Genomic DNA, 24,957 nt, shown 5'->3' with positions numbered 1-24,957 from the left:
AAACACATTTCTGTGCTGACCCTTTGTTTAGCAAGCGTCTGTTAATACACAGGACACTATTTACTTCAAACTCAGCTCTGAAAAGGAACCCAACCAGCTGCTGAATGCTTGAGCTGGTTCTTGCTCCTCTCTCTAGGAAGGACCAGTGTCCAGGCAATGGATTTTGTTTCTTGGGATGCCCCAAGCAGATGACCTGAAACTGTTATTTGGCACCAGGTACCAAAAAGACAAGAGCACTATGTGTAGGAAGGGCACATTCTCTTCATTCCCCACTCATGGTGAAGGAATGTGTCTGATACACATGAAAAGCTGAAGCAGCCTTAGCAGAAAGCGATAGACTTTGATCCAGACATGGCGTAAGAGCTGCTTGGCCACCTCAATAGATCCCATGGAATAGGAGCAATACTTCCCTGTGGCTTCTGGGGTGGCTGATGCCCCTTGAGGATCATTGAGGGAGCATCTCACCTGCTCCAAGGGTTCAAGCAAGGTAGCTGTCATGTGAGCAGTGAAAATGCTAAGCAAGCAGCATCTGCAGTGGAAAACCAGGAAGCAGGAACATTGCCATGGGCTTCCAAGTGGTTAGAACAGTAAATATGCCATCTGTGCTACATATATATATATATATATATACACGTAGACTTAGATATCTAAATATATACTTAACTAAAATACCTTAATTTTCTAAGATATATAGCAAATAAGCTTGTTCAAAGTACTATATGCACGAATTATGACAGGTAAAATGGGAAGAAGCTGCTCCTCTGACCACAGGACCTTCTGGTACCTTTGGATCAGCCCAACCCTTTGAATACAATCCCTATGCCTGTGACAGTGGCATTTCCAAGAGCTGCATACCAGCACACTGATTGCTACAGAGAAGAGAAACTTCTGGAAGGGAACATTCTTTGGGATTTAGAAAAGTACATCCTGCTCGGGAAGAAAATCTGGGAATGAGCATCAGATTTCTTTGACATTTAAATTAGAGGCATTTTTTCTCATGAGAAAGAAAAATCCTCAGTGTTTAATCCCAACATGTAACCTGCCCACACCAAAACGTATGGGTTTGATTAAACCTTCCTTGAATACAGATAGAAAAGCAAAGAGAGAATGAATGGGTTCCAAACTGTGCCATGCATAACTATAAAGAGCTACAGGGATGGTCTGAGGCTCAGTTTCTAAAGGCAGACATGAGCTTGGGAAGCAGGAGCACAGTTTCATTACATGAATCTTGATCTCCAGCACAAGAAGCAGCCAAATTGTGGCCTGGAAGCCACAACGGGCTTGAAAACTGGTCACAGTAACTTCCAAGCATCCCAGTATGGATGTGGGCTGCTTGTAGCTGCCTCAGCTGCAATGTCTGGGGTTCTAGCAGCACCCCAAGTTGTGCCTCCCTGCCATGAGTCTGGCCCATTTCACACAATCCCAGACTGGTTTGGGTTGGAAGGGGCCTTAAAGATCATCCAGTCCCAACCCCTGCCACAGGCAGGGACCCCTTCCACTGGAGCAGCTTGCTCCAAGCCCCTGTGTCCAACCTGGCCTTGAACACTGCCAGGGATGGGGCAGCCACAGCTTCTCTGGGCACCCTGTGCCAGCGCCTCAGCACCCTCACAGGGAAGAGCTTCTGCCTAAGAGCTCATCTCAGTCTCCCCTCTGGCAGGTTCAAGCCATTCCCCTTCTCCTGCCCCTACAGGCCCTTGTCCCAAGCCCCTCTCCAGCTTTCCTGCAGCCCCTTTAGGCACTGGAGCTGCTCTAAGGTCTCCCCTTCAGGAGCCTTCTCCTCTCCAGACTGACCCAGCCCAGCTCTCTCAGCCTGGCTCCATAGAAAAGGTGCTCACATGAGAAGCATTAACTTGGAAACCTCAGCATTTTAAGATAAGTTGTAGGGATGGGAAGTCCAACGGGATGATGGATCAAAATGCCACAGTCAGCTTTGTTTCCAGTTGCTCACAAGAGTTAGAGAGAAATTTGTCCATCTCAGACTCCCATCAGCTGAGCTTTCTCCCTTGGTCACTCAGCTGTGGGGAGAAATGCAGCCAATCCCTCCCTTAAAAGGCTTATAATAGAGAAATGCCTGCCCCAGATTAAAAGGTCCCTTCAGTTCTCCAAACACCCAGCACATCTGCACCAACACAGCCTGTTATAGACCAGCAGCTCTTTCCTCCTCTTCATTTCCTCCTCTTCAATGGTCTAGTAAGAGGACTCAAGAGGAGTAAGCAGGAACCAGGAACTGCTCCTTATTACATGCCACCAACATCAACAGTGTCCTAGGAGTAGGAATTCTCTTATTTGTTGTAGATCTTGGTATCACAGACACTTCCCAGCCATGATTTGTGATTTAAAGAGATCTTACTGCTCCTCCTTCCTTTCCAAGTCTTTGGGCAAGCATGGGGAGCTGAGATCTGCCAAGAAGCATCAGGAGTGGCAAACAGACATAGAAGGAAGATTTGTGCTAAATGGAAGAAAGACCTTTAGGAAAGCAGCCTCTATCACATCAAATCTTGATCCCACCTCATCCATGGCCCCTCTCCAGTCACTGCTTGTAAGTGAGCCACGATGAGGCACCGTTTAAGCAATGGAGTCATTGCCTGCAGAACTGACGGGGTTTTTGCTCTGTTAGAGCTTGCAAAGCCCTTCAAAAGCACAGAGCCAAATTTAGTCACCTGCATGACTATCACCACCCCTATTACGTGCAGATGGGTGACTCAGGATTGCAGTGCTCACCCGGGCATCCCTTGCAAGGCCAGGCAGGAATGCGAAGGCAACGCTGGTGAATGAAAGGTCAGCGATGACCGTAAGAGGTTTTACCTAATGCATCTCCCACCGCAGCGTGAGGAAAAGCAGAGCACAGCACTGCTGGTCATGGCTCAAAACATTGTGTGATTCATTCAGACAAGTGCAGAGTAGCCTGGGTGTGATGTTGGAGTACCTGGAGCCAGCAGAGTAAAGCACTGTGCTGGTGCCAGCAATGGGATAGAGTTAATAGCTGTGTTTACCACAGAGCTGTTCCAAGGGCCCAGCCCTATTGTAGGGATATCCATAGCTATCTGTGCTGTGTCACCCAAACCAAGTGTGCTCAGTCACTTCCTTGAGAGAGATGGGTCTTGATAAACTGTCTCGGGGATAATGTCCTTGGTGGTTTAAGACAGGATGAGCAGATGCAGACTATTCTCCTTATCTTACCAAGCTTAAGACAAGCAGAAAGTGTTGATCACAGCTGGCTGATTCATGCAACTCTGCTTTCAAAGTGATGAAGAGCTTCAGGGTTATAAGCACACAAAGAACAACTTTCAAGAGGTAAAATGTTGTGGCAACACCCTGGCAAAGCAAATCTCCCCCCCTCAAGTAAGAGCAGGGGAAGGGCGATGTTGAGATTGTACAGAAGGAACAAACACTTCTGTTTTGGTACCCTCTGTTTGCTTCAAGAAATGAAATGTTCCAGGCTGCTTACCAGCAAATGATGAGACTGCCAAGTCTTGCCAAGAGTAAATCTTTCCAGAGCCTGTTAAAATAGAGATTGCCATGCTGATGGTCTGTAGAGAGATTAGCTATGGAGTATTTTTAACCTTAAAAGAGGTTATTTGTCATTTGGATTCCCAAGTTGGCCTGCAAACAGGTTTAGAAAACCAGCTACCAGCCCTGAAAGGCAGGGGAAGTCCTGAACACAAAACCTGTTCAGCAACATAGCAGAGGAGGAGATGGGGCCCCAATAATCTTAATAGAGGAAGTTTGGGCAATTGAGTAGATAACAGATTGATAAAAGTAAGTGGGCAGGCTCAACTGTTTCACATTGAAGCCAGACTAAGGAAACAGTCATTGTTCCTGGCCTTCCTTGGATAAACAGCAGGATCGAGTATGGATGTAGCAATAGCAGGGAGCACTTGGCCGAATTTGTCCTCAGAATTTCATGTCAAGTATGGAGACAGGCTGAGAACACTGGGGCTGTTGAGCCTGGAGAAGAGAAGCTGCGTGGAGACCTCAGAGCAGCTTCCAGTGTCTGAAGGGGGCTACAAGGATGCTGGAGAGGGGCTCTTCATCAGGGACTGGAGTGATAGGACAAGGGGTGATGGGTTCAGACTGAAACAGGGGAAGTTCAGGTTGGAGATAAGGCAGAAGCTCTTCCCTGTGAGGGTGCTGAGGCGCTGGCACAGGGTGCCCAGAGAAGCTGTGGCTGCCCCATCCCTGGCAGTGCTCAGGGCCAGGTTGGACACAGGGGCTTGGAGCAAGCTGCTCTAGTGGAAGGTGTCCCTGCCTGTGGCAGGGGTTGGAGCTGGAGGAGCTTTAAGGTCCCTTCCAACCCAAACCAGTCTGGGATTCTGTGATTGCCTGCGGAGCCGGACACATCTGGAAGTGCAGAAGGGAAGAGTGAACAGCAGTGAAGTAACACACCTGATCTTAAATCAACTCAGCAAAAAGCAAAACTTTCTGTCAAACACCAAAAAGCCATAAATAAGGATTTGGGGTAAAGAGAAATCCAAAAGACATCCACAAAGGGTGTGCTAGAACAGATTCCCATTAGCCAGATGAGGGAACGAGGCTCAGAACAGCTTCACTCATCAGTTAGAGCAAATTCCCATTAATGTTATTTGAAACAGTTTTCTCCCTTTTACTGTAAACCCTCCCGCCCAGTCAGCATCAGTCACAGTCTGCACTCCTGTTCCCTTTGGTTTTGATGACTTATCCAGGGAACTGCAGAAATGCTTTGATCAGGCAGTTCCCTTCTCTTCGAAGAGCTCCAAAATACATTCTTTAGCCTGGGCAGCAACTCTGGGCTTCCTTCCCCTCGCTGTTTGCAGAGCAAGCTGTTCTTCAATCTAAACCACTTGCAGCAGTGAAGTCCCAAGATGGTGAATACTAACTGCAACATGAACAGATTTAAAGTCTTGCCCCAGATTCACGCTGGGGAATCCTGGTTTGAATGACAAGAACAGAAAAGCTTCACATGGGGTCTTTACAGTTTGAATGTAAAGCTTTTCTGCAGTGGGGGAACCAAAAAAGAGCCTCTCCATTAACTTACTATAGTGAATAATTCCATTTCAACAGTATCCAGAGGCTTTGGCTGATATAAGAGGCCTCCCAAGCACTGTGCAAACAAACTCTAAGGGCACTTACTGCATTGCTTGTCATGGTTCCTTATCTTGAAAAGCTCCAGGTAAAAGCTTTACTTGAAGAAAAATCTATTGACAGACATTTGATATATCTAAAAGCAAGAGAGGACTCAGTACTTCAATATGGTTGAGAGGAAAGTGCTGGTGAACTCCACTTGGAGTTCAAGGTTGCAGCCTGCTTCTCCATCATTAATGGTGCCTCATTAATGCTATTGCTGCCAGGAGCACACAAAAGAAAGCAGGATACAGCCATAATTATATAGGGAGCAAAAGACTGAGGGGTCACACTCTGGAAATGTGGTTTAGAGACTGCAATAACCCTCTGGCAGCAGCAGCAGGAGGATTTGCAACACTGGTGCAATTAGGAGTTGAAGCAGGCTCAGCTTTCTAATAGCAAAGCCATAAAACCCCACAGCAATGGAGTTAAACAAGGATCAAACCCACCTCGATCCGTCCTCCCCTTTTACAGGGCTGAGCAGTGCAAGTGCTGAGCTGAGAACTTGTGCTGCTCAGACACTCTGGAATTGCCATTAGTTTGTTCTTTCCCGTTGGAACAACCTCTGCTTCTCAGAGGAAGCGCTTTCAGACACTCTGGGCAGGTTTAGATTATACAAAGAACATTCAATTCGGGTTTAAGGAGTTTTATGGAGTTCAGCACAGACTGAACAGGATGAGCCAGCTTCCATTTCACAAGGGTTTGCTCCTCGTGGGTACTGCGGGAATAGCAGAGCTATTAGTCTGCAGAAGCCATCAGCAGCACTGAATAGGAGCAGATAACCCCTGAGGAGATCACACATGCACTGATATCTTTGCACACTCACACGCCTGACCTCTGCAGAGCTGTGCATTAACAGTCTCCCCACAGCAACATCAAGCTTCAGCTGAGGATCCAAGTGATATCTTTGCACCACACACTTCCCTTATGACCCAAGCATCTTCCTTCCAGTTTGCCTTCACACTTCCCTCCCCATTTGTGTATCTGCTCCAAGTCAATTCCATCAGCACCGAGCTCCCTCACACTAAGGGTGGCAGAGCTTTCTGCAGGAGAAAGAGAAGCTCTTTTCAAGAGCACATGGTCAAATCTCCTCTTTTCCCTACTCCAGCCCCTTTCCAACTGTTCCAAGTTATTTCAACGTTTATTCATAGCACACACAGGGGCATTTTTCAAAGGTTTCTGGTGAAATGACGCACCGAGCACACCATCACCTGAACTGAAACAGGTAACAACAGCCTTTTGTGAGGGTTATTTGTAAGGGAACCAGTGCAGTGATTTAGTTTACAACACCACTGTGCAAACATTTGTGCTGGCAGCAAACATCAGCCCGGGTAGGAAAAACCTTTGGTCTGCTTTGCTCGTGGGCAACTCTGCAGCTGCACAGAGCATCTACAACTGCCGTCATAATGGGAACATCATAAACATCCCAGAGAAGCCACAGTGCTGAGGAAACAAGGAAAACCTGGATGCCTCAAGGAGTCTGAGTCCAAGCTATGCCCAAGCTGAAAGGACAGAAGCATCAATGGCACAGATACAGGTTAGGTGGAGAAGTGATCTAGAGCAGCCCTGAGAAGCTCCCCATGACCCAGCTTCAGTGTGTGCTTGAGCCCAGAAGCCCCCCGTGTGCTGGGCTGCACCCCCAGAGTGTGAGCAGCAGCTCAGGGGGGGGATCCTGCCCTTCTGCTGTGCTCTGGGGAGACCCCCCCTGCAGCCCTGATCCAGCTCTGGGGCAGCAGCACAAGAGGGACGTGGAGCTGTTGGAGCAAGTGCAGAGGAGGCCATGGAGATGCTGCGAGGGCTGGAGCAGCTCTGCTCTGGAGCCAGGCTGAGAGAGCTGGGCTGGGGCAGCCTGGAGAAGAGAAGGCTCCTGAAGGGGAGACCTTAGAGCAGCTCCAGTGCCTAAAGGGGCTGCAGGAAACCTGGAGAGGGGCTTGGGACAAGGACCTGTAGGGACAGGCCAAGGGAAATGGCTTGAACTTGCCCGAGGGGAGACTGAGATGAGCTCTTAGGCAGAAGCTCTTCCCTGTGAGGGTGCTGAGGCGCTGGCACAGGGTGCCCAGAGAAGCTGTGGCTGCCCCATCCCTGGCAGCGTTCAAGGACAGGTTAGACACAGGATCTTGGAATTCTATGATTCTATAGTACCATGGTGCTCCAGAAGTACCATCCTTCTTTACAGGACACAGGAGGGAGCTGGTGTCCCTACACTCATCAACATTAACTAATCTTCATGCCAGTGATGCTCCAGAGCATCACCCAGCTGTTCCTCAGGCAGGGAACTTGCCCTTGCTTCCATCCACCGTTTCCTCTGGAAGACAGCAAAAACACTTTCCCCACACAGCCCCTCAGGAGGCAGGGGCAGAGCTGTGCAAAGAGCTCCAGTTCTGCAAGCAGGGATTTTTGCCTGCAAGTATGGAAGGGAGGATTATGGCAATGATCTATCAGTAGGAAGAGTAAGAACTTTATTCCCCTTTACTAAGAGGAAAATGAAAGCTGCTGACAGAACTAACATCTTCTGATCCATGATTAAGCACATGCTGTGTGTCGTAATCCTGCTCACTTCACAGAGCTATTTGTACTCTCCTTCGTAGAGATATGATGTAAATGCTGAAGCAGAGGGGGAGGAGGGCTGGAGGGAGAAGCAGTGCAGCTGCTGACTAAATATGTTGCTTGTCAGCAGCCCTGCAAGAGCTCTCATTGCTGCAGATCATCTCTGGCTGAAGAACACAGCTTCAAACATCAGGTAATGCACCCCCAGCTCTTGAACCACTGAGTTTCATCCATCAGGCCCTTGTCAATCAGGCCTGTCACGACTTCTCCCATGAATAACGAGCTAGAAGATAATCCTAACCATCAAAAACCAGCAACAGAAGGGAAACCACATCACCACCGCATGCCAAACCTTGGCTCCCCTTATCCTGTGGAGTATATAGCTGGGATAGGACTCATCCCATCTGTCAGCCCTGGGATGGGGGAAGTGTTGTCCAGGCTCCCCTGTCACTCCTGCAGAGAGGCTGACACCTCCAGCCAGGCATTTTAAGCTGGCTTTAAATGGCACCTCTCCTTCTGCATAGGCTATAAAGGAACCTTGTGTGCAGCTCAAATATAAGGAATCAGCTTTTAGGTGGCCAAAGTTAGGTGAAATTAATCCTCCATGTAATGCTTGAGAGATACCAGCTAAGAAAAACTCCAGTTAGAGCTCAGATGCAATACTCATAAATACATTTTTGACTCACTTGCTCATGTCATCCTTGCTGCACAGTTGATAGCAGGTACCTCTAAAGGCTTAGAGAAACCTTTAATCAGGCTTTATTCTAACTAGTTCACATCCCCTTCAGCAGTTTTAGGTCCTAAGGCCAGGATTGAGCTGTGCTCTAGAGAAACCACCACCATTTAAAACAGAAAAGCAGACTTCTCAATGCAAAGGTGTTAAACCTCATGTTGATGGTGCACAAGAAACACCATGAATAAATGCTTGGGTACCTGGACCACATTCAAGGAGGAAAGAGAAAGGAAGCAAATGTTGTAAACAACAGCCCTGCTCACAGGAAAGCACTGTCTCATAGAGACCACACTTGGAGGTAAGTCAGTCTTCTCAGTGTGTTTATGTAGCAAAGTGAAGGCCACTGTCCCTGGGTGCTTTAATGAACCACTGACCCTTTTGGATTGACTTTACCTGACTCTATTCCCACAAATCCAGGCTCTTGAGGGCTCCCAGTGAACTTTAAACTATTCAAGCATTTCCAGGCAGGCAAAAGGCTCCAAGTCCAGCTGAAAGTAGTTGTATTTAAGCATCACTCTTTCCACCGAGTGTCACCCCTGTGATACCTATTTTGAACACTCTCTAGGGAGAGCAGTCGGGATGGAGGAATGCCAAGTGCCCAGAAGCCATGGGAGCAGGCTGTGCTGCCCAGCAGCCATGCCAGCTGAGGGAGACTGTGTTGCTCCAAATCCAAACAACTATTTTGGGTTCTTGTGGGAACCAAGGCTTGATCCAACAAATATTAGAAGTTATCACAAGAGAACATGCAGGAAAACATACATTTTGGTGCTGACAAGTGTAAACTTTCCTCTTTTTTAACTCTAAGCAGCTATGCAAACAGTCTCTTTGGCTGTGTTTCATGCTGGTATGCATGCAGTTATACCAGTTGTAGGGCTCAAGGACTAGACCAGCAACTTAATGTGGTGTAAGGAGTTACCAGCTGAAGCACTCTAAGAGTCCACAGGCATCCTTGAAACCAGGAGCAAACACAAGGGAGCCCAAGCAATGCTTGTACTCAGTGAAGGACGATCATCATCTGCTGAGGCTGAACACATGCATGGAAAAGGTTATTAAAGAGCAGCTGAAATGTGGCTGCTTCCTTGTATTAGAAGAGCTTTTTTCCTGCTATACAGGACTAAACTGCAGCTCAAGGCTCTCGGAACTGGAGGAGGTGGAGGATTTGGAACAGCAGTGGTACTGCCACGTGGGTATTTAAAGGGAGCCTTTGCTATAGCACCAGTGTGGGGAACTCAGCACTACAATAATGTGCTTGTAATTATTACTCATGATTCATACCACAAACAAACCAAGCCACAGGATGGCTTTGGCTCGAAATAATCCAAGCCAGCATTTTCCTTCCTGCTCAAGGCAGCTCTGCAGAAGCCATAAAATACAGTGTGTGACTGGGGTAGGGGCAGGTCACAGCCCTTTTCCTGCCTTTTCTGGTGGGGAAGAGGCTTTCTTGGCCACAGTCCTACCAAGAGCATCCCAAGTAAACAACTCACCTGCAGGACTACCTAGCAGAGCTGTCCTGGATGCAATGTCCACATGGGATCATGATAAGAATAGATAAAACCTTGGAAGAGATTTATTAGGGGGTACTAATCAGCCAACTTGAAGACTGGTGGAGGCTGAGACCATAGCAGAGGAAGGAGCATCACTTGGAGTGACCCCACTTGCAGCACTGTGTGCAGTTCTGGTGTCCTCGACATAAGAACATGGAGCTGCTGGAGCAAGTCTAGAGGAGGCCATGAGGATGAGCAGGGCCTGGAGCACTTCCCTTATGGAGACAGGCTGAGAACACTGGGGCTGTTCAGCCTGGAGAAGAGAAGCTGTGTGGAGACCTCAGAGCAGCTTCCAGTGTCTGAAGGGGACTACAAGGATGCTGGAGAGGGGCTCTTCATCAGGGTCTGGAGTGATAGGACAAGGGGTGATGGGTTCAAACTGAAACAGGGGAAGTTCTGGTTGGAGATAAAGAAGAAGTTCCTTACTGTGAGGGTGCTGAGGCGCTGGCACAGGGTGCCCAGAGAAGCTGTGGCTGCCCCATCCCTGGCAGTGTTCAAGGCCAGGTTGGACACAGGGGCTTGGAGCAAGCTGCTCTAGTGGATGGTGTCCCTGCCCGTGGGGAAGCTTTATGGTCCCTTCCAGCACAAACCAGTCTGGGATTCTATGATCGTAAATTGTCACTTTTGTTCTTACTTAGGATCCAGATCACTTGGAAACAGTGCACTGAGTCAGAGGGAGCCTTGTTCTGAACCATCTCTTATGTTCTTGGGAAAGTTCACCTCATTCTCATCTTTGGCAGGGTTATAAAAAGATGCCCTCTGCATTGCTTTGCAGGCTGCAGGAGATTAGCACTTATCCCACGCAGGAAAACAAGCAGGGGCAGGGTTGGGTTTGGGGAGAGCAGAGAAAGGCAGCAGCAGTGTAGGAACCATGGCTTAGAATGGAGCTGTAGAGAACACAGAAAAGGAGACAAGAGAAGAAAATACCAAGGCAGGAAATGGCTGCAGGGTGGAGCTGTGTCATGAAATGTCTCTACAATTTAATGGTAAGATGGGAAGAGGAACAGGCCTTAGGAGGTGGGTGGTAAAGCAGCACTGAGTGACTTCATATTTTAAATATTTAAACATTACAAGGACTTGAAGGTGTACTTTGCTCTGACAAAAGGTTGTTTAATGCTTTTGCTTTTGGAAGGCATAGTCCCTTTCAGTCTTTCCTTGCTAATGTAAAAAGAAGTAAACATGGTTAGTGCCGATATCCCAGGCAGCTCTGCAAGCCAGTAATAGAGCAACCTCTGCTGAGCTGATGTAAGCCAGTAACCACCTCAGGAGAAGTCATTTGCTCAAACAGGGCTTGCACTGTTTAATTATATTCATTTAAGGCACTCTTAACTGCTGTGCTTAGGCAAGAAAACCATTTCCTTTCACTATGACTACCTTTCTTCATGCTGTTTTAACCTCCTACCTCTTTCTGTGTGAGCTTCCGAGGTGGGTCCCAACTGAAGTTGTTCCAAATGGCTGGTACCTGGGTCTGACCTAAGCTTGTAAGTCACAGAACCCCAGCACAAACCCACGTCAGTGTTTCTCAGTCCTCCCTAGCTCCTTGCCCATGTAGGTGTTTAGAACATAACCTCATGGTGCTGCCTGAGATCTTCCACTCTGCTGCTGGTGGGGAAGCATTAGAGGGGTATCAGCTCTCAGGTTATTTGATTCAAGTCCTAGATGGCAATTTTCACCTTGAGATGCCTTCCATTCTAATCTGGCCAATTTAGCTCAATTTGCACATGGATGGTGGTAGGAATCAAGTCAGACCTCAGGCTAGAAGTCAAATGCTCATAATGGGGATGACAGTCTCAGATGTTATTTGGCTATCTGACCATAGAGGTTTAAAGGGAGTAGTAGATAAGGAAGAGAGTAAAGAAAGGCCTGCAAGGAAAGGAAAAGAAGCTTGAAACTCAGACAAAACAATCCAGATGAAGGATCAAGAAATGAGGGAAAATGTAGTTACTGCAGCAGACAAGGAACTGCTGCCTCCAGGGATAACTTTATGGAGGCTGGCAGGGAAAGGCAGCTGCTTGGGGGCCAAGGAAGCCGTCTGAGTGATGAGAAAGGGAGGAGAGTTCAGACACGAGCCTCTAATCTCTTTCCATGGGAGAAGTGTAAATACACCTGAAGCCTGTTTGCAAGTATTAAACAGAGTCATAATGCAGTTTTATTAAAAGCATTAGAGAGGCTTCCAGTTCTTACAGCAAACAAACAAACCACCCACCGAGACAAGAAGACTCGCAGGGCAAGGGGAAAACAGCACCTCTCCAGAAGCAATGTGGAGTCTGTAGAGGAGAAAGTCTGCTAGACACAGCCACAGGAAACCCAGCATTAATGCTCACTCGGCTCAAGCAGTGGTTAGTCGTGCTCAGGAGAACATTCTTGGGCAGTTAATACAGAGATGACTGTGTGTCTTTTAAAGGTCATCCTGAAGCAATTCTTCACACAAAGGGAAATGGATTTAGGCTCCAGCACTATCTCAGATCTGCCCCCTTATGGTGTGTGAATGAGTATTGCAGCAGCTCCTCTACATGCGACTACAAAGCACTAAGCAATCACTAACAAATCAAAATGAATGTCAAAACCCGAGTAGGAGATACATTAACCAGCCAGAATAAGCAGCAACCTGGGTCGATAACGACTGTTAAAGAGCCAACGTTGTGTATCTCAACATTTCACCTACTAAACACAGCAGCTTCTTTCCTAACTTGATGTAGCACAGGTTAAAACACCAACTCATTTGACTGAGATAAACCACCCTTAAGGTGGACTTGACACCACCACCAGTTTGCAGCCTTCTAGGAGGGCAAGGCAGAGGCTGGGCTCTGTTGTGGTTAATAGATATGTTGCTTAAAGGCAGATCTGCATCATCCTCTTGTGGACTGCTGAGATTGAAGCTGACCCCTCTGTATATGGGTTATAGCAAAGTCAGCTGCTCAGGGCTGCTGCCCTGAAAGATCACTGGATGAGGTGCAAAGTCCCTTAAGCAAACGGCAATGTCACTTGCCAAGGACTTTGAGTATGGACCACTCATGAGCAGCCTTTGTAGTGCCCTGGGTGATGGTTTCCAACTCATTTAAGGGAGTCATGAACACAACTGGCATTGCAGAAGGTCAGGTTAGATATAAGGAAGCTCTTCCCTGTGAGGGTGCTGAGGCGCTGGCACAGGGTGCCCAGAGAAGCTGTGGCTGCCCCATCCCTGGCAGTGTTCAAGGCCAGGTTGGACACAGGGGCTTGGAGCAAGCTGCTGCAGTGGAAGGTGTCCCTGCCCATGGCAGGGGTTGGGACTGGAGGAGCTTTAAGGTCCCTCTTAACCCAAACCAGGCTGGGATTCTGTGGTTCTATTAAAAGTCACCCATGGGAATGAAATCACTTCAAAACCTTGTATCTAGAGGCTTAAACCAAGCCAAGCATGGAGACTTCTCACTGAGCAAGATACAAAAGCAGTTACAAAGACCTTTATGTATGTGGGGGTGGGAAAGCAGCTTAATTGTACCTTTATGCAACAGACTTTTGTGGTCTCTCTGATGCCAAAGACTCTTCAGAAACAAACCTGGAACCACCCAGACAACTTTGCAGAGGAGCTTTCAAGTGAAGATGCAGGTGATGAATGCTCCCAGGCCACCCACATGCTGGGAGCCCAGGGCAGCCAGGATGTGCTCATGTGCTTTGGGTCCCTGCTTGATCCTCTTCCCCTCCAAAGTCACCTTTAAGCCGAGTTTAAATGGTTTAGGAAAAGGACATGGTCAGCAGAGAACCTATATTAATTCAGTGCAGGAAAGGGAAAAGACAGCCTGTAATAGTAGTGATTTCCTTTCATCCTAAGGGGGGAAAGCACTAAATATTGACTGAGTTAAATGAAATTAACCCCAAATATATCCCAACTGGTCAATTTATTGTAAATATTAAGCTCAAAGAAGTGAAATACTAATGTTCAGATTGAAACCTGAGCTGAAAGGGAAAAGATCCCTTTCCCAATGCAGTGGTGACACCTAGAGGGAGAGGATTTCACCGTGGGCTTGGCAGCTCCTAAAGGGACTGAAGGGGAGTCATAAAGCTCAGTCTGAGCCAGCAGTGACTCTAGAATCCCTTATTTCATCCTCTGGAGTTCCCTCTGTGTGCTCCAACACAGGAGGACACAGCAAGAAGAAAGCTCCTGGCAGGTATCGGTGCTGCAGGAAGGCACATGAAAAAGATGGTGTGGAAAAGGAAGAAGCCTGAGTAGCATCCATATGGAAGAGGGTCCCAAGAGCTCCCCTGCTGCTCAGCCACCCCTTATGCTGTAGGAAGAGCAAAGTACGTTAGTTGGAAATCATGCTCAGCCACCTCTTGGGTCATGGCCCAGGCCCCCAAGAGCAGAACCCTGTTCATGCCATCCCTGATAGACCTGCCCTCCACTCCCAGACTCAAGAACTCAATCTCCACATGCCTTTCTTTAAGCCTTGCTCTCTCAGCTTTGTGCATTAACGGTTACACCTCAATATCAGACCTCAAAGAATCCAAGCAGAAGCCAGCTCCATAGGAACTCATGCTGCGTTCCTGCCTGTATTGGCCTGCTTGCTAAAACATGCAGGAAGCATCAGCCAAGGGTGTTACTACTCCTCCACAGAAGGTGGGCCCCACCTGGATTTGCAATTCTAACTACACTGTTGGCCTTATGCCTTGTTTTGGTCGTTGTTGAAGTCTGCATTTTCTTTGGCTTCACCCAAATAAAGATCAAGACTAAAGGTGAACAGTGAACCATCAAATGGAGCAGGGGTGGTGCTTACAGCATGAAGCCTGTGGCTGCACAGATGCACTTGATATCTCCTCTTCAAGTCCTTTCGGAGAATGGGGTCATGCTTAAGAAACACAGACACTGCCTTGTCCACCTGGGATACATTCAAACATCTCATAGTGAAGTTTGAAATAGTCTGTGCCTCTTTCTTCCCTGTGAAGGTTACTGGGACAGCCCCCATCCTTGCTTTGATTTCTGGGAAGAATTCAATGGAAGCCTCAATAAAACAGGATTCAAAGGAAGGACTTGGGGGTGTTGGTCGATGAGAAACTGAACATAACTGAGCTTCAGCGTGAACTTCAGCCCAGAACCCCCCTGTGTGCTGGGCTGCACCCCCAGAGCGTGAGCAGCAGCTCAGGGAGGGGATCCTGCCCCTCTGCTGTGCTCTGGGGAGACCCCCCCTGCAGCCCTGATCCAGCTCTGGGGCAGCAGCACAAGAGGGACGTGGAGCTGTTGGAGCGAGTGCAGAGGAGGCCACGAGGATGCTCAGGATCTGAAGCACCTCCCATATGGAGACAGGCTGAGAACATGGGGCTGTTGAGCCTGGAGAAGAGAAGCTGCGTGGAGACCTCAGAGCAGCTTCCAGTGTCTGAAGGGGGCTGCAAGGATGCTGGAGATGGGCTCTTCATCAGGGAGGGATAGGCCAAGGGCTAATGGGTTCAAACTGAAACAGGGAAAGTTCACGTTAGAGGTAAGACAGAAGCTGTTCCCTGTGAGGGTGCTGAGGCGCTGGCACAGGGTGCCCAGAGAAGCTGTGGCTGCCCCATCCCTGGCAGTGTTCAAGGCCAGGTTGGACACAGGGGCTTGGAGCAAGCTGCTCTAGTGGAAGGGGTCCCTGCCCGTGGCAGGGGACTGGAACTGGATGAGCTTTAAGGTCCCTTCCAACCCAAACCAGTCTGGGATTCTGTAAGCGAGGAAGTTGTGCAGCTGAGAAGGACAAACATGACAGCTTAAAATCCTATTTGGAAGCATGTCACAAACATTCACCAGCTGTTTTTTCCAGCTCATTGGGTATGATAATAGTGTGACATGGATTAGCTTTTAAGACTAACTTAATTCCTAAGATCATGCCTGAAGCCTTTGTGCTCAGGGATTGTCAGGCGGTGACAAAGTCATGCTGAAATGGACACTGCCCATGGGTGGCTATAAAGACATAGAACCATGAAATCAGCCAGGTTGGAAAAAGACCTTTAAGCTCATCAAGTCCAACCATTCCCCAGCATTGCCAAGGCCACCACTGACCCATGGCACTGAGGGCCTCATCTACACCTCCTTTGACCTGCTGCTCACACTGCTGATGCAGCCCAGGATACAGGTGGTTGTATTCAGCTGCAAATCTTGATCAACAGATGAAGGAGTTCCTCTATTTCACCTACATTCAGTTTGTTAGAAGGCCCTTCACAGTTACAGCAGCAGAAGGCATCAGGGTACCCGCTCCTCTGTTAGGGACATGACACTAAACACAACCCACATTACACAAGAGACAAAGTCTTCACTAACAGCTCCAATGCAAACACAAATACCCATCACTTGTGAGCAGAATCTTGAGGTTTAAATAAGAATTCAGTGTATTCTCAATGTCCACACCTTTTAACTCAAAAAGCAGGCAAATATTTCCAGTATAAAAGAATACAAGTACTCAAATTCCATTAGATTCCCTGGGAGTTGTCCATATAAAGCTTAAACACTGCCTGATCTTCAACTGACCTACACTGGGGAAGGGGCTTTCCCATTCTCATTCACTCTTTACCTCAGCAGCTGTTTCCTCCCCACTTACACATTATATTTTAGGGAAACTTCCATAGAATCACTTGGTTTCTCTCACCCCGTGTTTGCTCGTTCCTCACTATCACATTTCTTTCTGGGAAGAGCTCTTCCTTCCATCTATTATTGTCAGGGCTGCCTTATCTCTGCTTTCCTTTCTCAGGCACTTCCAAGCTTTCCTTTAAGTTTCGTTGCTGTAGTGGTTTGATATTTACCAGAAGCCACGTTTCCTGCCGTTTCTTCCAGCAACACCACAGATGAAACCAGATTTAAAGCTGATGCAGAAATGAAAGTGTAAAATATACTGATAGGAAATGAGGAGAAGGGGAGGAAAGGGAAAAAAGAAAGCAAAAAGTGACCCCAACCAACTGATAGCAGGGAACAACGGTAAGGATGAGACTTTTCCAGTATCCAGAAAGGAAATCCTTGCAAGTCAGTTCAGATGGGAAGCTTCCATGGCAAGTTGATGGGCACTTGAAATTAATCCATTGTACAAAGCAGCCTAGGGTAAAATCCGGGAATACTATGGAAAAATTAGGGAGTTTACTTGGAATTTTGCTGTCAGTTACAGTGAGGTCATATTGCTTTTAAATGCTAGCTGTTTTCAAAGGAAGGTGTTGCTGAAAAGCCCAACAGAAAAGGATCTGCAGACCAGGGACTCAAGCAGTAATGACAACTTCCCAGTACAACCAGTGTCCATAGGAAATAATGTGGTTCCAGGTCCATGCTAGATCTAAAGATATAAGCTGCCTTTCACTAGCATAGAATGGCTTGGGTTTGAAGGGACCTGAAGCTCACTCAGTTCCAACCCCCTGCCATCATCAAGGGCCCATGTTTACAGGAGAGATAAGAGGACTGGAGCACCTCCCATACGGAGACAGGCTGAGAATATTGGGGCTGTTCAGTCTCTGCAAGGTACTGGTGATGAGCTTGCCCTGTAAGTATGAATGGAAGCAGTAATAGCAAAGCTGAACCAACTTGATGTTGAGGGTAATGATTTATGAGTGAAGATAATTATTTGCTAAGTGCAGCATGGCTTCTGGTTTACAAGACAATAACATGCAGGCTATCATCAGCATAGAGTAATGAAGAGCCTGGTGTTACCCACAACCAGCCCTCACACAGAGGGATGTTGAGAATGCTGGAAGGTTTTAATGACCAGTTAATGGCACTTGCCATGTAGATTGGGAAAGCAGCAGTATCATAGCTTAGAAAAAGCAAGGTCTGAATGATTTTACAGGTCTTTCCTTCCTTTTTCATCCATTTCCAGCATCTCCAAGCACTAAGAAACACCAAACTGCTCTCAAAGCACACTGGGGGTAGAAGAGCATCCCCCAGGTACCACTATTTCCTAGAGATACTTGTTCAGAGGCCATTGAAAGTATATGAAGTTTATACTTCAGCTTGGTTCATTTACTCTGCCCATTTTAACACATTTTGCATGGCCTAACAAAAAGAAAAGAGGGAATAAATCCAGAGCTGTGTATGTTCAGGTATCTTCACACCTTCTTAGTCCCTTGCAGAAAAACACCAGGTACAAGACTGTTCTCCTGCACCAGCAGTTAATAGGTGCCCAGTAAGGCCAGGATTTCACTCCAGCTTGCTGGATATTAATACACTGAATTTTAATAAACCCTCTGACACTCAGTATAAGGGAAAGAGAAAGATGACCTGAAAATTATCCTAGCTATTTCACTGAAAAACAGTTCATAGAAGAAGAAAATGCAGTGCTGGAGCACTGCAATGAGTGTAAAGCCTCTCAGATTTAGGGTACCTGTAGCTCTCTCCTAGTTGCTAAAACATCGTGGAGTTCTCGTGCAAAGGGAAGCTGAGGAGAAGCACAAGCAATAAAGTTCATAAATGGAGGTTTTAACCCTTAAAACCCAAACCATTAATAGATTTTTATGAGCAATTGACAAAGTATCAGCATCCTCTTACAGTCAAAACACAGACACCCAATTTAGGACACTCTGGGAGCTGTGCATCTGGAAGGACACTGGACTGAAGTGGTTGCATCTAGACCTACTGTGCCTTGAACACACTCAGACCCAGACACTCAGAGGCAGCTTCTGGAATAAAAGCCAGTGGTAATGTGAGCGCCTCTAAACATCATCTGAGAGCTACACCAGAGCTTCCAATTATGTCCAAGTGATGCATTTTAATAGCTACCTTCTTCAGTGGAGGAAAAGTTTCCCTTTGTGCTAACTTTGATGTGATAATAGGAAGGAAAAGAATACGCTTGCACTCTTCATTACTGTTTTACCAGCCCAAGAAAGTCTGACGGGATATAGGCTTTAATCCCCACAAACATCAAGAGCAAACAAACATTCATTTCAGAAGAGCCGTAATTAGGGAGAAGAAAGGCAAGAGAGAGCCACCAGCATCAGAACCACTTGGCCTTCACACAGAGTGTTAGGTCAGTGGCCAACAAACAACTGCCTTGAAATAGGATAAAGGTGTAAAGTGACTAAATAAAAGCCAATTGAGTTCACAGCAGATTGTGCAGAACAAGTGGGTAATCAGTAAAGACTTCAGAAAGCTTCTTTTTAAAAGAAGAGGTAAACATACAGTACAAAAAGGACTCTTCTCTCAGATGCCTTAAACCCATCCTTCTCTTGTGTGGAGAACCAGCTTCCTTGCTCCTGTTTCTGTTACAGACACAAACCTCTTAATCATGGAATGGTTTGGGTTGGAAGGGACCTTAAGCTCATCCAGTTCCAACTCCAGCCATGGGCAGGGACCCCTTCCACTGGAGCAGCTTGCTCCAAGCCCCTGTGTCCAACCTGGCCTTGAACACTGCCAGGGATGGGGCAGCCACAGCTTCTCTGGGCACCCTGTGCCAGCGCCTCAGCACCCTCACAGGGAAGAGCTTCTGCCTTGTATCCCCCCTACCTCCTCTTTTGACAAACCTCCTGCACAGGCTGCAGTGAAAGGTCATGCTTCACGTAACCCCTTTCCAGCGCGACTGCAGGCTGCCACCAAAACAGGCCATCCTTCCTCTTCCTCCCTGCAAGCCTAACTCAGCAACCCTATGGTCATAGGGAAAAGTGGTTCAGCTGCTGGTTAAGTGTAAACTGTCACTTTTTTGGGGTACAGGTTTAATGAAAAACCAGCTGCCCAGTTGACTCTGCAGGCACACAGTGACTGGGGCTGCTGCAAGCAAAGCAGCAGGGATAGAGCTGGTTTGGGGAACCTTTTGGCAAAGGTTCACAGTTGCACCATCTGTGAGAAAACAAAACCAGACTCAGCTCTTCTCCAGCATCTGCTACTCCTTTGTCAGCCTTATCCATTGAGGACACCAGACAGAAGCTGTTTGTCCTGGCTTTCTCAAGTCAACACCAGCCAGTCTGCTTCAGACCACCTTTTGCTCAGGTGCTCACTGCGACACCACCCAACTCAACAACTGAGCATCTTTTCCACCCTCCATCCTAAAATGGTCTACGTAAACCCACTAGCTTCTTTTAATCCTTCCATACAAAGTCAGCCAGTTAATTGGGATTAGTCCCATTTGAATAACTACTGAGAAGTAATGGTTGCAATTAAAATATTTACAAGCACATGAATATGTACAATCAGGTGAGACGAGCTATCTGCAGTGGGAAGAGAGTCCCAAAGTGACTGTCTGCAAGGTCTGGGACCCCAGGTGCTGAGCAAGTACCAACAGATCACAGAATAGGCACAGCACAGCATGAGAGTCATAGGATCAGCAGTTGAAAAAGAGCTGTGGCTCTGCACTACCAGAGATGCAGACACTCAGGAAGGGGAGTGTGAGGTAGGGCTTTAATTGTATGTGTGAAAGCCCATCTCTGCCCTCAGAAGCTCAGCACAGGAGGAATCCAACCACGTGTGATCACCTCAGGGTGCGTCTGTAACGTGAAAGCGGAAGATAGAGAGAACAGTTGTGTCTGGATAAAGATAAAACCACCTTTGGCAGCTCCAGGCTTGCTGGGGTTGAGGGCACATGTCTCCTGGGCCGTGCCAGCTAGAAGGAGATCCTCCTGAGCAGCACCAGCTCATGCATAAACTGGCAGGTTGCAAGCCAGGAGTAGGCAGCGTGTCTGCAGCAGGGGAGAGGACTCACTGTTTGATTTGTGCTTCCTCAGAGGAGATAACATGTCTCCGAGCTGCCAGCTTCACCTGGATTCACCTGCAGACTAGATAAACTATTGAGCTGGGAGTAAGATTACAGACAACCCCCCAGACAAAGCTGCTTTTATCTGTTTCAGAAGCCTTCCTGCAATCTTTATGTCATCTTCTATCTGCCAGAGGTGGAGGGAAACAAGGTTCAGAGAAGCACCCATCCAGCAGCCAGGAATTCTGTCTGATTCTGGGTCAGAAACTAGCTGGCAATAGGGAGAATGTATTCTTGGTGAACCCCCTTCAGGGCTGATCTTCTTTGGGCACACTCTATAGCTTCCTCTCCCACTGTTCAACAAGCAGTTACCTCGTGTTTATATCTTAAACCTGAGTCTTGCTGTGCAAGAGCCACAGTGCAGGAAAGGGAAGAATGGAACATTCCAAGATGTTAAAGCAGTCCCCAGACTAGAACTATCAGAAGAAATAGTCCCTGTTCATAACTGTGTGAAGTCACCGTCTCCAGCATGCTGTCAACTGTCTCTTCTCTTTTTAGCCACAACTCTGGGATTACACAGACAAGAGGCTGACTACAAATACTCTCCCAAACCACATCCCTTCACACCTCCCTGGCCACATAGCCCTCTTTTGGAAGTGTCAGGAATTCTCCAGCATCACAGAAGTGAAACTTGATGCTTCCTATGAAAGTCAAACTAATACTTAATGAAACACCCTCACTGAAGCAGCAGATCTGAGACTACCCAGGCATGTTGTAGTTGTGAGAGTGGAAGGGTACAAAAACAAGACAGGGTCTGCAAGAAGAAGGGTTTAATAAGGGATATTACCTCGCCCTCAAACACTGCTGAATGTATTCAGTGCATTCAGAGTCTCTCAGCCGGAGGCCTCAGGCTGCAATTGGAGCTCCCTTTCTGCTTGGACAGATACTTGACTAAAATCAGGCTGGTGAGCAGAGGGCTCCTCCTCCAGGGTCACATTCCAGGGCTGGAGACAAAACCTTTTTCATCATGTGTGCGCACACTCGCAAGCTGAAGACAAATTAGCAGGGGAGTGAGGTAATTTATTCTCCATATGTTTAAATACGTTCCTGTTCTAGTGCAAAAGTCCTGTTTTGGGAGTAGGGGCCTTTCATTAAATGCTCCATATGGCTCTCCTGGAGGCCCAGCTGAATTCAGCCCCCCAGCTGATGGATTTGCTGTTAAGGGGAGCCCTGTGCAGCAGGATGGACCTTCAGACCACAGACACACACACACAGCATCACACAGAATCCCAAGGGTTGGAGGGGACCTCAAGAGATCATCTGGTCCAACACCCCTGCAAGAGCAGGGTAACCTAGAGTACATCACACAGGAACTTGTCCAGGCGGGCCTTGAATATCTCCAATGTAGGAGACTCCATGGCAAACAGTTGGAGCTTTTGCCTGTCAGCCCTAAAAGTCAAGTATGGTTCCTGCCCACTGCAAGTGGATGAACACAGTCACTATTAGCAAGTGTTAAATCACACTTTAACCTATAGAATCATGGAATGGTTTGGGTTGGAAGGGACCTTAAAGCTCCTCCAGTCCCAACCCCCTGCCACAGGCAGGGACCCCTTCCACTAGAGCAGCTTGCTCCAAGCCCCTGGGTCCAACCTGGCCTTGAACACTGCCAGGGATGGGGCAGCCACAGCTCCTCTGGGCACCCTGTGCCAGCGCCTCAGCACCCTCACAGGGAAGAACTTCCTCCTTATATCCAGCCTGAACTTCCCCTGTTTCAGTTTAAACCAATCACCCCTTGTCCTATCACTGTACCAGCCCATGCAAGGTTACACTGGCTTAAAGCTCAGGAATTGAGCAGAGAGCTTGAAATTGCATTTGGGCACATTCAAGATGATTGCACTGTGCATAAAGAGTGGGTAAAGTGCTTTAAAACCCCCCAGAACCACTTCCAGGTTTTGTCCCTCTGTCCCAGTTTGCCACTTCCACAACAGCTGAAGGGATTAAACAATTGAATTCTGTTATCAGCAACTTGCATCAAGATGGTTGTTGTTGCTGGGTGGCAACAGCACAGCAAGCAGGTCAAATGGTGCCAGTTTGTGAGATCCCATCTAGATACTGGATCCAGCTTAAGCCTCCCAGTACAAGAAACAACTGGAACATGCCCAGCCAAGGGCAAACAGGACTATGTTAGAGCACTGGATGAATGAGAAGAGAACAAGAGGAGGTTCACCCAGGTGAGAGAAGGCAAAGGGGGATCAAAGTGCTGTCTTCACCTAAGAAGAGGGCAGAGAGAAGACAGATACAAACCCTTCTTGGGCACACACAGCAGAATGAAGAGGCACCACACACAAGCTGCAGCATGGGATAGATGCGTAGATGGAAGGAAAAACACTTCCTCCCACAATGAGTGTGGTCAAACTCTGGAACAGAGACCCAAAGATGAAAGAAAATCTGTCTTTGGAGGTTTATGAAGCTTACCTGGCCAATGCTCCGGGCAGCCCAACCTAAATGTAAAGGTTTTGGACCAGAGACCTCCCAGAAATCACCTCCAGTTAAACCGGCCTCAAGGCAGTGGCTTCTTGAACTGCTCCATCAAACCCACATGTAGGTGCTGAGCTGGCATCATCCTGCTTGTGAGTCTCCAGTTAAGGTTTAACACATACATGTCTTATCTGCATAAACTCAGTTTTAGCACAGTTCCCCTGGGCCTCTCCACACAGACAAGCCTCACAGAGGAATGTGTGACCATCCCAGAACCTGAGCCAGTGTTTCATCACCAAAGCCTTCCATTATGCTCTGCTTTGCATGTGTAGTGATTAAGGAGCTACAATTTGACCTCCAGGATGATTTCTATGAAAACATTTGGTTTTAAAAGGTCATTAAAGTGTTCTGCCACACAGAATACACAATGGTTCCTAAACCCAGCCATTAAGAAAGCCAAGCTCAATGTTTGCCCTGTTTTAAGTCACCTAAGAAAGAACATCTACTCCTGCGGGGAATTTCACTGGGTTTCAAAACAAGCACCTTCCTCTCACTCGTTCCAATGGCACAAATGATGCTGGATGAAGGGCAGGAGCACCCCACACCATTCAACCCAAGGTAGGGAAGGAAAGGGCTGCAAACAGGCTGAAACCCCTATCGGCCACAAAGAACCAGGACAAGGAGGAAAAGACCCTGGTCACATCTAGGAGTGAACCATGCCCAAATACAGCACCTGAAGGTAGAAACTGAGGTAACCAGAGCCACATCTGTCAAAACTGGGTCGTTTCTACATCACCTGCATGCTTGGAGAAGTCATTTCCTAACCTTGAGGGCAACAGAAAACACAAACCTCTGCTGATCAGTGTGGGTTTGTGTAGATAGGAATGAGCAGGAGATGGAACATTCCGGGGTCAGCTGCTGATAGTGCAGGAGCTGCTTATCAACACATCCAGGTAACACAATTGGGGTCAACACAGGTAAGCTGAGCTTCAGGTTCACTTAAGAAGTAGCAGTTTCTTTCACTGGGTGGTCTTGGGAGCTTCTCCCACATTCAGTATATCCAAGTAACAGCAATAAAAGGCATGCACAGGGATTTAAAAGGCTGAGGAAAAGCTAAGGCTTACCAATGTAACTGGATGTAAAAACAACAGCACCTCCAAATTATTCCTACCCGGAGGAACAACAAGGATCCTCTCCTTTCAGTCCCAAACTGGAGGCAGCTGCCAGACACCCCCACAAGAGACAGGGGAAGGGGAAAGCCTCTGCACACAAGCCCAGGGGTGGAGACAGGAGTGGATTCTCCACCTTGCAGGGCAGGAATGGGCAGGGAAACCGGTTTTGGCCTAAGGAGCACCCTCTCCTCACTCTTAATGTGTGAGATAGGGTGGCAAGGGACCCCTTAATATCAAGGTACATGTCCACTTTAGACAGGAAGAAAAGGCTGCCAGGGGTGGTTTTGAGGGCATCCTCTGTTATAGGATACAACCAGGGAGCGGGAAGGAAGTAAGGGTCCATCTCCTAAGGTAGATCCTCCCACTCTCCTGTCTTAATAAGGGAGGGTAAGGGATCCCCTATAGCCTGAAGGAGAGCAATTCTCCCTGTAAGATAGAATCATGGAACCAACCAGGTTGGAAAAGCCCTTTAAGCTCATCCAGCCCAACCGTTCCCAGCACTGCCAAGGCCACCACTGACCCATGGCACTGAGGCCTCGTCTCCACGCTGTGTGAACACTTGCAGGGACGGTGACTGCAGCCCTGCCTGGGCAGCCTGTTCCAATGCCTGAGCATACAAGGGGGTCCCGTACAGCCATAGGGAGGGAATGTCCCGTGTCACAGAAGGGTGAGGAATGCACCTTAACCTGCCGCGGTTTCACTTTAAAGGACAGGAGGGCGCACAGCGCGTTACAGGCTGAGGGAAGCCCTCCCTTATAAGACAGGAGAACGACGGGATCCACCTTGGA

General features: G+C 47.8%; 1 protein-coding gene across 1 annotated transcript in view; it reads right to left on the bottom strand.

The window, feature by feature from the left end:
* Positions 1–24,957, bottom strand: part of NET1 (neuroepithelial cell transforming 1) — a 55,663-nt gene that overhangs the window by 30,494 nt on the left and 212 nt on the right. The window lies entirely within an intron of this gene.

This window comes from Neopsephotus bourkii, unplaced genomic scaffold (genome assembly GCF_033783945.1).
Source record: "Neopsephotus bourkii isolate Nb327-2 ecotype Australia unplaced genomic scaffold, CSIRO-AGI_Nbou_v1 NB_281, whole genome shotgun sequence".
NCBI lineage: Eukaryota > Metazoa > Chordata > Aves > Psittaciformes > Psittacidae > Neopsephotus > Neopsephotus bourkii.
The sequence above is the reverse complement of the archived record's forward strand: the minus strand, read 5'-3'. Positions and strand labels throughout refer to the sequence as shown.